The sequence below is a fragment of the Triticum aestivum genome, chromosome 4B, assembly GCF_018294505.1.
Source record: "Triticum aestivum cultivar Chinese Spring chromosome 4B, IWGSC CS RefSeq v2.1, whole genome shotgun sequence".
In the NCBI taxonomy this organism is placed as follows: Eukaryota; Viridiplantae; Streptophyta; class Magnoliopsida; order Poales; family Poaceae; genus Triticum; species Triticum aestivum.
In genome coordinates this window covers 420,509,137-420,520,721 of record NC_057804.1, presented here as the reverse complement: position 1 = coordinate 420,520,721, position 11,585 = coordinate 420,509,137, and positions in this window count along the sequence as shown.

The window sequence follows — 11,585 nt, the reverse complement described above, 5'->3', positions numbered from 1 at the left end:
TCCTGTTCTACGACTACCAGAAACTCTTGAGGTGAGACAACGTACACGAGTCCACTAATCACCACACAATACACTACTATGGATTCATCCCCGTCTCCCTACGAGAAGGCCATCCATAGCACTCACACTTGTCTTGAGCATTTTAGAGTATCCACTTCAAGTTGTCTATGTACCATGTAAGCATCCAAGAAGTCCATAACCGCGGACCCGGCTATTCGAATAGATCATGTTAACCCTGCAGGGGTGTACTTCTTCACACACGCTCTCGCCACTTACCGCCATGTACACGTCATGTATCTCGGCAACCTTCAAGCGGAAGCCTGGCGAGGGTGTCGGCCACGACCTGACTAACCACACAAGACTCTAGTCCAGGTTTATCGCCTATTCGGTTCCATCCGCAAGGAGATCCGGCCGGGGTGTCGCTCACGGCCCCAAACGATGTGTGCAGGGTTCCCGAGCCCACCATCCGGGTGCCACTCGGTACACCAGGCCACGTGTGCCTAGTCTGTCCCAAGCCCACCCTGCCGGGTGCCACTTGGTAGAAAAATAGCACTACCTACAAACACCAGAAACTAGTTGCGACTCCTGGACAGAGACCAAGTTGGTTAATAAGTCGAGAGGGGTCGAGTTACCGGAACCCAATGTGTGGTAGTATCGAGTCATTGGACAACATACATAGAACTCAGTGCTTAAGGACGGTTCCAGTGAGACAACCCACCATGTACTCCTACATGGCCTCTCACCGCTACCTTTACCAAATCGTGTTCACACACTTCACTCTCAGCATCAGAACATATCGTAACACTCCAATTCATTCCCAATGAACCAGACCTGACACAACTCTAAGCAATAGCAGGCATAGCATGGTAGGAACACAACAATGGCTCAATCAACTCCTACACATGCTAGTGGGTTTCAACTATTTACTGTGGCAATGACAGGTCATGTAGAGGAATGGGTTCAACTACCGCAGCACAAAGTAGCAGATGAATCGCTGTTGTCCTAATGCAATAACTAAGAGCAGGAGCGAGAGAGTAGGGTTTTATCGAAATGAACAAGGGGGTTTGCTTGCCTGGTAAATCAACAGAGGAGGCACTGCTTCACCGACAGGTACTCTGGAACAGCTCCGGAGCAGGACCTATCGAGAAGGAACGGTGCCAACAATCAAAAACACAAGCATATGCAACACAATGATGCATGAACATGGCATGAAGATGTGATGCTGATTGTGCTAATGCAACTAGTACTCATTTGGTTTGAAGTCCATTTGAACCAAAGCTCAAATGCAATTCTAAATTAAGTCTCTTATATGCCATAATGTGTTTTCCCATATTCAGCATGTATAAGTTGGTTTGTCATCCATGAAACTAGTACAGATGGAAAGATTGCATTTTTCTGATAATATTTCATATATAAATTATTTTAATCTGAGCTACGGTTGAATTGATATGAATTTTTGAAGTTTAAATAAATTTCTGGAATTTCCTGATTTAATTTAAATCCAGAAATTATATTATTGCGCCAGCATGACGTCAGCACGACGTCAGCAGTCAACTGCGGTTGATGGGGTCAAACCTGACGTGTGGGGTCCACACGTCAGTGTCAGGAGGTTAAACAGGGTTAGTTTAACTTAATTAAAAGATTAGGGGGGGTCAGGCCCACTGGTCAGTGTTAGTGGCTAATTAGATTTAGTTATTTTTTTAACTAAAATTAGCAGGGCCTGGCCCCACTAGTCTGCGACCCTGGGGGGGTCAAACCCCAGGTCGAACAAGTCAAACCCGCCGGCGGTTAGTCGCCGGCGAGGTCCGCGGCGTACATGTGCCCCGGGTTTCCTCTGTGGTGCTCCAAATGGCGCGCGGCTAGGCGCGTTGGAGAGCTAGCACGATGGCGCGTCGGGCGGTGGCTGTGGCTGGGCCTGGGGTGGCCAGAGTCGACGGCGGCGAGCTCGGCTGCGGCCGCCGGAGTTCGGTCGTGCACGAAACGCGGTTGGAGCTCGAAGGTGAGCGAAGCAAAGCGCTAGGGATGCTCTACGGGGCCTTACGAACTTGTTGGACTCGCCGGGGTGACCAAATGGTCACCGGAGCTGCGTCGACGGCGAGCTCGGCGACGGCGGAGGTTCGGCCGTGGTGGGGAACAGAGTTACGGCGCGGGAATGAGGGGGAGAAGAGAGGGGAACGGTGACGGAGCTCACCGCGGTTGCAGCGGGCGTCGAAGCGGGCTCGGGGACGCACTGGAGACGGCGAATCGACGGTGATGGTGGTCAGAGCCCGAGGAGGAAGACGATGGCGACGGCGGCTCCACAGGGCGTCCGGCGTCTTGTGGCTTGACGGAGAGCTTCAGGGCGAGGGGGCGGAGCTCCTGCGCGTGTCGGGGAGGCGAGGGGAGGCCGGTGGCGGCGGCTATGGCGAACGGCGGAGATGATGGCGCTCGGGTGTGCGAGGGAGAGAGCAGGGGGAGAGGAGGAGGGAGAGGGAGAGTGCGAGAGGGGTCGGGGTGGCTGCATGGCGTCTCCGGGGCATCCAGACGAGGAGGGGAGAGGGCAGGCAGGCAGAGAGGGAGGTGGCGTGGCGCGGTGGCGCGCGCGCGCGCCGGGCACGCTCCCCTCCCTCTGTCGAGGACGAAGACGACAGAGGAGGAGGCGGGCTGGGCCGCCTACTGGCGGGGCCGGCCTGCTGCTGCTGGGCCAGAGGCGCCAGGCAGAAGCCCAGGTAAGGTTTTTTTCCTGTTTTATCTCTTTTTCTAAATTTTCTGACATTTGTTCTGATTTAATTAAAATATTAAATCATTTAATTACCTTATGCCAATTTTTGCAGGAGCTAACTATATTATTCCAGAGCTCCTTTATAAATGGCATAATTTTTGGACATATATTAATATATATAACTAATATATTTCCAATGCAAATATTTATGCATTAATTCCAAATGCCCAAAATAAATACCTATGAGCTCTTAAAAATATTGGTTTGATTTTGATCTCTGTCCAATATTTTTCAGAGAGCAACATGAGCATTTTCTTGGACCCTTTTGGAGAAATTTTTATTTGGGTCATTTTCAAAAATGATTCTGAGGGTTCCACCAATCCTCATTTCATATTTAAATGAAAATTTAAACATGATGCACAAATGACTAGCTAGTCTAGGTCATACCAGACTAGGGATGTGACAGAAAGGCATGGAGCACTTTCCAAGAAATAAAGTTAAATTACCTTATGAATCTATCATGCGGGCTACTTATGAATTTAGTGCCAAAGATGGCACTCGTTAGATCTATCTTTGCTTTTATGCCTAACTAGGGGCGTTAAACGATAGCGCTAGTTGGGAGGCAACCCAATTTTCTTTATGTTTTTTGTTTTTGCTCCTGTTTAGTAATAAATATTTCATCTACCTTCTGTTTAGATGTGTTTTTATCTTTTAATTAGTGTTTGTGCCAAGTAGAACCTATAGGATAACCTACGATGATAGTTGATTTGATTCTGCTGAAAAATAGAAACTTTGCACGCACGAATATAATTTTGTTAAATCACAAGAACGTAATTTTGCGTTTATTCTTGCTTCTGATGTTCAGTAAACAAAATTTCCAGGACTTCCTATTTTGGTAGGATTTTTAGAGTTCCATAAGTTTGCGTTAGTTACAGATTGCTACATGTTGTTCTGTTTTTGACAGATTCTGTTTTTCGTGTGTTTTTTGCTTATTTCAATGCATCTATGGCTAGTAAATTAGTTTATAAACCATAAGGAAGTTGGAATACAGTAGGTTTAACACCAAAATAAATAAATAATGAGTTCATTGCAGTACCTTATGTGGTGGTTTTGTTTTCTTTCACTAACGGAGCTTATAAGATTTCCTGTTGAGTTTTGTGTTGTGAAGTTTTCAAGTTTTGGGTAAAGCTTTTATGGACTATGGAATAAAGGGTGGCAAGAGCCTAAGCTTTGGGATGCCCATGGAACCCCAAGATATTCAAGGATAGCCAAAAGCCTAAGCTTGGGGATGCCCCGGGAAGGCATCCCCTCTTTCGTCTTCGTTCATTAGTAACTTTACTTGGACCTATATTTTTATTCGCCACATGATATGTGTTTTGCTTGGAGCATCGTGTATTATATTAGTCTTTCCTTTTTAGTGTACCACAATCATCCTTGCTATACACACCTTTTGGGAGAATCCTATTAGAATTTGCTAGAATACTCTATGTGCTTCACTTATATCTTTTGAGCTTGATAGTTTTTGCTCTAGTGCTTCACTTATATCTTTTAGAGCACGGTGGTGTCTTAATTTTGAAGAAATTACTAGTCTCTCATGCTTCACTTATATTATTTTGAGAGTCTTTTATAACAGCATGGTATTTGCTATGGTTATAAAATTGGTCCTAAAATGGTAGGCATCCAAGTTGGGTATAATAAAAACTATCATAGAAAGTGAATTGGATGCTATGATCAATTTGATACTTGATAATTGTTTTGAGATATGGAGGTAGTGATATTAAAGTCATGCTAGTTGGGTGATTATGAATATAAAGAATGCTTGTGTTGAAGTTAACAAGTCCCGTAGCATGCACATATGGTTAAAGTTGTGTAACAAATTTGAAACATTAAGTGTACTTGGCTTGTGCATCCTTATGAGTGGCGGTCGGGGACGAGCGATGGTCTTTTCCTACCAATATATCCCCCTAGGAGCATGCGTGTAGTACTTGGTTTTTGATGACTTCTAAGTTTTTGCAATAAGTATATGAGTTCTTTTGACTAATGTTGAGTCCATGGATTATACGCACTTTTACCTTTCCGCCATTGCTAGCCTCTCCGGTATCGTGCATTGCCCTTTCTCACCTTGAGAGTTGGTGCAAACTTCGCCGGTGCATCCATACCCCGTGATACAATACGCTCTATCACACATAAACCTCCTGATATCTTCCTCAAAACAGCCACCATACCTACCTATTATGGCATTTCCATAGCCATTCGGAGATATATTGCCATGCAACTTTTCACCGTTCCGTTCATCATCATCATGACATACTTTGCTTTTATCATATTGCCATTGCATGATAATGTAGTTGACATCGTATTTGTGGCAAAGCCACCATGCATTATTTTTCATACATGTCACTCTTGATTCATTGCACCATCCCGGTACACCGCCGGAGGCATTCATATAGAGTGATATCTTGTTCTAGTTTCGAGTTGTAATTCATATGTTGTAATCAATAGAAGTGTGATGATCATCATTATTAGAGCATTGCCCAAAGAAAAAAAAGAAGAAAGGCCAAAAAAAAGAAAGGCCCAAAAAAACGAAAAAGAAAAAAAAGAAAAAAAAAGAAAAGAAAGAAAGAAAAAGAAAGAAAAAAAAAGCAATGTTACTATCTCTTTTTCCACACTTGTGCTTCAAAGTAGCACCATGTTTTTTCATATAGTGAGTCTCATATATTGTGCTTCAAAGTAGCACCATGTTTTTCATATAGTGAGTCTCATAAGTTGTCTTTTTCATACTAGTGGGAATTTTTCATTATAGAACTTGGCTTGTATATTCCTACGATGGGCTTCCTCAAATGCCCTAGGTCTTCGTGAGCAAGCAAGTTGGATGCACACCCACTATTTTTCTTTTGTTGAGCATTCATTTATAGCTCTAGTGCATCCATTGCATGGCAATCCCTACTCCTCATATTGACATCAATTGATGGGCATCTCCATAGCCCGTTGATTTTCCTTGTCAATGTGAGACTTTCTCCTTTTTTGTCTTCTCCACACATTCCCCATCATCATATTCTATTCCACCCATAGTGCTATATCCATGGCTCATGCTCATGTATTGTGTGAAGGTTGAAAAAGTTTGAGATTATTTAAGTATGAAACAATTTCTTGGCTTGTCATCGGGGGTATAGAAGTTGGGAACATATTTGTGTGACGAAAATGAAGCATAGCCTACCTATATGATTTTGTAGGGATGAACTTTCTTTTGCCATGTTATTTTGAGAAGACATGATTACTTCGATTAGTATGCTTGAAGTGTTACTATTTCTTTTATCAATATGAACTTTTATTTTGAATCATTTGGATCTGAACATTCATGCCACAATAAAGAAATTACATTGAGAATTATGCTAGGTAGCATTCCTCATCAAAAATTTCTTTTTGATCATTTACCTACTCGAGGACGAGCATGAATTAAGATTGGGGATGCTTGATACGTCTCCAACGTATCTATAATTTTTGATTGTTCCATGCTATTATATTACCCCTTTTGGATGTTTATGGGCTTTATTTTACACATTTATATCATTTTTGGGACTAACCTACTAACCGGAGGCCCAGCCCATATTGCTGTTTTTTTGCCTATTTTAGTATTTCGAAGAAAAGGAATATCAAACGGAGTCCAAACGGAATGAAACCTCCGGGAGCGTGATTTTTGGAATGGACGTGATCCAAAGGACTTGGAGTGCAAGTCAAGAAGCAGCCGAGGCCCCCACGAGATTGGAGGTCGCGCCCCCCTGCGCGCCCCCTGTCTCGTGGGCCCCTCGGGCGGCCACCGACGTACTTCTTCCTCCTATATATACATACGTACCCCAAAAACATCCAGGGGCACCACGAAACACAATTTCCACCACCATAACCTTCTGTATCTGTGAGATCTCATCTTGGAGCCTTCGCCGGCACTCTCCCGGAGGGGGAATCGACTACGGAGGGCTTCTAACATCAACATCCTTGCCCCTCCGATGAGTTGTGAGTAGTTTACCACAGATCTACGTGTCCATAGTTATTAGCTAGATGGCTTCTTCTCTCTTTTTGGGTCTCAATACAATGTTCTCCCCCTCTCTTGTGGAGATCTATTTGATGTAAACTCTTTTTGCGGTGTGTTTGTCGAGATCCGATGAATTGTGGGTTTATGATCAAGTTTATCTATGAATAATATTTGAATCTTCTCTGAATTCTTTTATGTATGATTGAGTTATCTTTGCAAGTCTCTTTGAATTATCAGTTTGGTTTGGCCTACTAGATTGATCTTTCTTTCCATGGGAGAAGTGCTTAGCTTTGGGTTCAATCTTGCGGTGTCCTTACCCAGTGACAGAAAGGGTTGCAAGGCACATATTGTATTGTTGCCATCGAGGATAACAAGATGGGGTTTATATCATATTGCTTGAGTTTATCCCTCTACAGCATGTCATCTTGCTTAATGCGTTACTCTGTTCTTATGAACTTAATACTCTAGATGCAGGCAGGAGTCAGTCGATGTGTGGAGTAATAGTAGTAGATGCAGGCAGGAGTCGGTCTACTTGTTATGGACGTGATGGCTATATACATGATCATGCCTAGATAATCTCATAACTATGCGCTTTTCTATCAATTGCTCGACAGTAATTTGTTCACCCACCGTAATACTTATGCTATCTTGAGAGAAGCCTCTAGTGAAATCTATGGCCCCCGAGTCTATCTCTTATCATATTTGCTATCAATCTACTTTTATTTGCATCTTTACTTTTTGCATCTATATTATAAAATACCAAAAATATATCTATCTTATCATACTATCTTTATTAGATCTCACTTTCGCAAGTGACCGTGAAGGGATTGACAACCCCTTTATTGCGTTGGTTGCGAGTTCTTAGTTTGTGTGTGTAGGTGCATGGGACTTTTGAGGAGCCTCCTACTGGATTGATACCTTGGTTCTCAAAAACTGAGGGAAATACTTATGCTACTATTGCTGCATCACCCTCTCCTCTTCGAGGAAAACCAACGCAAGCTCATGACGTAGCACTCGCCGCACGGTGAGTCCGTTGGAGCACCGCCGAACGAGAGGTGCGGCGCGCCGCTTAGCAAGATCGGATCCATCGATGCTTGCCTGCTATCGATAGGGTGTCACACCTGGGTACACGTCCCGTCAGTACCTCATTCCTCGCCAGGAGTGGGCAGAGGCCCTCTGCGCCGTACTTGCACCAGAGGCCAGCCGCGCTGTACTTGCATCGGATGTCCGCCGTGCCGTTTGCATGGCTCGCGCCATTCACCTTGCCCGTGGTCCGCTCAATGCCAACGCGCTGGTCGGTAGGCTCGACCGCCTCCTTGTCCTAGGTGTTCACCTGGGTGTAGTAGAGGAACATGGCCGTCGCATCCTCGAGCTGGTGATCTCCAATGGAATAGCCAACTTGGAGCTCGAGATCACGCTCCAGATGTACCGCGAGCATGTCGACCGCTTGGACGAAAGCCTGCATGAGTTCAGGTAGAGCCAAGAGCTACTGTAGGCAAGGGCTTCTGGTCATGTGATACGTCTCCAACGTATCTATAATTTTTTATTGATCCATGCTACTATATTATCTATTTTGGATGTTTTATATGCATTAATATGCTATTTTATATGATTTCTGGGACTAACCTATTAACCTAGAGCCCAGTGCCAGTTCCTGCTTTTTCCTTGTTTTAGAGTTTCGCAGAAAAAGAATACCAAACGGAGTCCAAACGAAATAAAACTTTTGCGATGATTTTTCTTGGAGAAGACACCCAGGAGACTTGGAGTGCAAGTCAGAAGAGCCATGAGGTGGCCACAAGGGGTGGAGGGCGCGCCCAGGGGGATAGGGCGCGCCCCCGACCTTGTGGGCCCCTCGGTGACCCCCTGACCTAGATCTTCCTCCTATATATACTCTTAAACCCCAAAAAACTTCCAGGGAGCCACAAAACCATTTTTCCACCGCCGCAACCTTCTGTACCCGTGAGATCCCATCTAGAGGCCTTTTTCGGCATCCTGCCGGAGGGGGATTCGATCATGGAGGGCTTGTACATCAACACCATTGCCTCTCTGATGAAGCTTGAGTAGTTTGCCACAGACCTATGGGTCAATAGCTAGTAGCTGGATGGCTTCTTCTCTCTCTTTGATTCTCAATACCATGTTCTCCTTGATGTTCTTGGAGATCTATTTGATGTAATACTCTTTTGCAGTGTGTTTGCTGAGATCCGATGAATTGTGGATTTATGATCAGCTTATCTATGAATATTATTTGAATCTTCTTTGAATTCTTATATGCATGATTTGATATCTTTGCAAGTCTCTTCGATCTATCGATTTGGTTTGGCCAACTAGATTGGTTTTTCTTGCAATGGGAGAAGTGCTTAGCTTTGGGTTCAATCTTACGGTGTCCTTTCCCAATGACAGTAGGGGCTGTGCCGGCATTCTGGGAATGGGGGTCCCCAGACTTGCCTGCCCGCGGCCCAAGGCATGGCTCTGCGGGTAGGCCCATATGGCCCATCTTCATCAACAAGGCATCCAAGACCCTCGCGAGGGGCCAAGACTCGCGAGGCGGACGATGCAAGACCTCCTCAGGAGCGGCCTCACCGGGCTGGCTCACGAGGGGTCGAGAGATCAAGGCAAGGCAAACCTCGCGAGGTTCTCGTGACGTGAGCCATGACGATCGAGACCAAGCAGGCGCCAGGCGGGCGCCAGCGCGCACAGTGTCCTTGTTTCCTCTTCGGTGCTAAGGAGGCAAGCGCAGGCGCGGAGTACCGAGGCATCAAGCAAAGGTTTCCATATCAGTGCAACAAGACCAAGACCAGGAGGACAGCAAGACGGAGGTCACCATGGAGCTGAAGGAAGCGTCACCACCAGAGCCTTTTGCAGGCAAAGACTACTTTTGTCAGGATAAGTTGTACTAGTTGTCCCCTTTCAAATTGTCCATTGTTGGCTCCCTTCCAGCTCAATATTTGGGGAGAGGACCAGGGCCACTATAAATAGGGCTAGCGACCACCTTAGGAGGCAACTCATCTGATCCTTAGCCACACACAAGCACATGAACACCTCAACCTCAGGAGGCTATTCTTCCCCCTGTACTGTTCATCATCAGCACAAGAGGCAATCCACCACCACACACTGGAGTAGGGTATTACACCACAACGGTGGCCCGAACCGGTATAAATCTTGTGTCCCTTGTGTTGCGCGTTCGTCGAGCTAATCCATGAGATCTTAGCAAAGCCAGGGTGTAGATCGGTAGGGGGGAATCTTCGTGCGCACCCCAGTGTTTGAACCTTGAGGGTTTTGCCGAAACCCGTGATCCGACATTTGGCGCGCCAGGTAGGGGTGCGCTGGAGTCTTCCTTCCGCCAGAGACTCACCGACACTCCCCGGCTCCGATGTCTAGCGACCAGAGGACCGACGCCGACCGCTGGGCATCCTGGCCGGCCTGGGCGCCACAGCCTGTCCAAGAAGACCCCAACCCCACGCCCGAGGAAGCTCGCGCACCGCCAGGCTCTGTGGGGCGCGGGCGGCGCAGCCACGCGCCGTCCGCCCTTACTCCATGATAGGCACGAGCACCCGCAAGGGCCTCGAGCCACACCGCGGCCACGGCGCCGCACACCCGACGGGAGCAAGCAAACGTGAGGGTCGTGCTCATGGTGGCGGGGGAGCTGCTGCAATGCCGACTAATGGAGAGCGGCAGAGACGCGCTGCTGGAGCGTGTCACCGAGCTACTGGACACCGCGGTCACCGGGGCACCACCCTTCTGCTCCATGCTCCCAACCCCGGCCGCGGCCGGGTCGCATGGCGGGCCACGTTGTGCCCGTGCCCCCCCGGGCGCACCAGGAGGCTTCATCGATGCAGGCACAACCGGCGTGTAGGGCGTATGATCGCACCCAGACCACCTCCGACCAGCGTGGGAACGAGCACCGTTCATGGCCCTATCATCCCCAGGACGGCGCGCTGGGTCGGGCGACGTGGAGTGTGGGGCATTTCGGCGAGGTTTTTGGGGTGGCGACCCCGGAAGCCTACGTGCCCCGCATGATGGACCAGGTGTAACGCCCCGGATCCGATGCGCCAGGTGTCTTCCAGTTATTCGCCGTTGTTGCCATGTCGTTTGGTTGCGTGTTGCATTTTGCCATGTCATCATCTGCATTTCATCTGCATGTTTTTCAAAACTTGCATCCGTTCGGGTTCCCCAGGTTCTCTCTGTTGTCCGTTCGGAGTCCAGACCTCTCGCGCGCGCCCGTCACCCCTCTCAGACCTTGTTTCGTGAGCGGGGGAAAAACGTTCTCAGAATGGAACGAGATTTGCCGGCGGCCTTAGTATAGCACCGGTAGACCGTCTCTCAAGTTTCGTTCGATTTGGAGGTCGTTTGATGCTCCAACGGTTAACCGGGTAACCACAAAGGCCTTTTGAGTGTTGCAGCCCAACACCCTCCAACACAGCCCAATAACCCATCTAAGTCACTTCCATGCTCTCGGTCGTTCGATCACGATCGTGTGGGCGAAGACCGCTCCTCATTTGGACTCTCCTAGCTCCCTCTACCTATAAATATGCCATCTCCCCTGAAATTCTCGGTCTAACCCTAGATCAATTCCCCTCCGCGCCACCGGACATGTCCGCCTCCGCGCCGGACATGTCCTCCGCCTCCACCATGTCGTCCGGCCAATAGGAAGCCGCCACCTCAGCGTCCAGCCGCCGCCCCCAGCGAATAGCGCGCCGCCACGTGTCCCCGCCGGCCTCTCTCTCTCCTCTGCGCCATCGGGCCCGCGGAGACCACGACCGGCCCACCCCGGGCCGCCTCAGGCCCGAGCGCCCCGCCGCCGTGACTCGCGCCCTCGCTGCTCCGCCCGCCGGCGCCGCCATCCGCCGCCCCTCG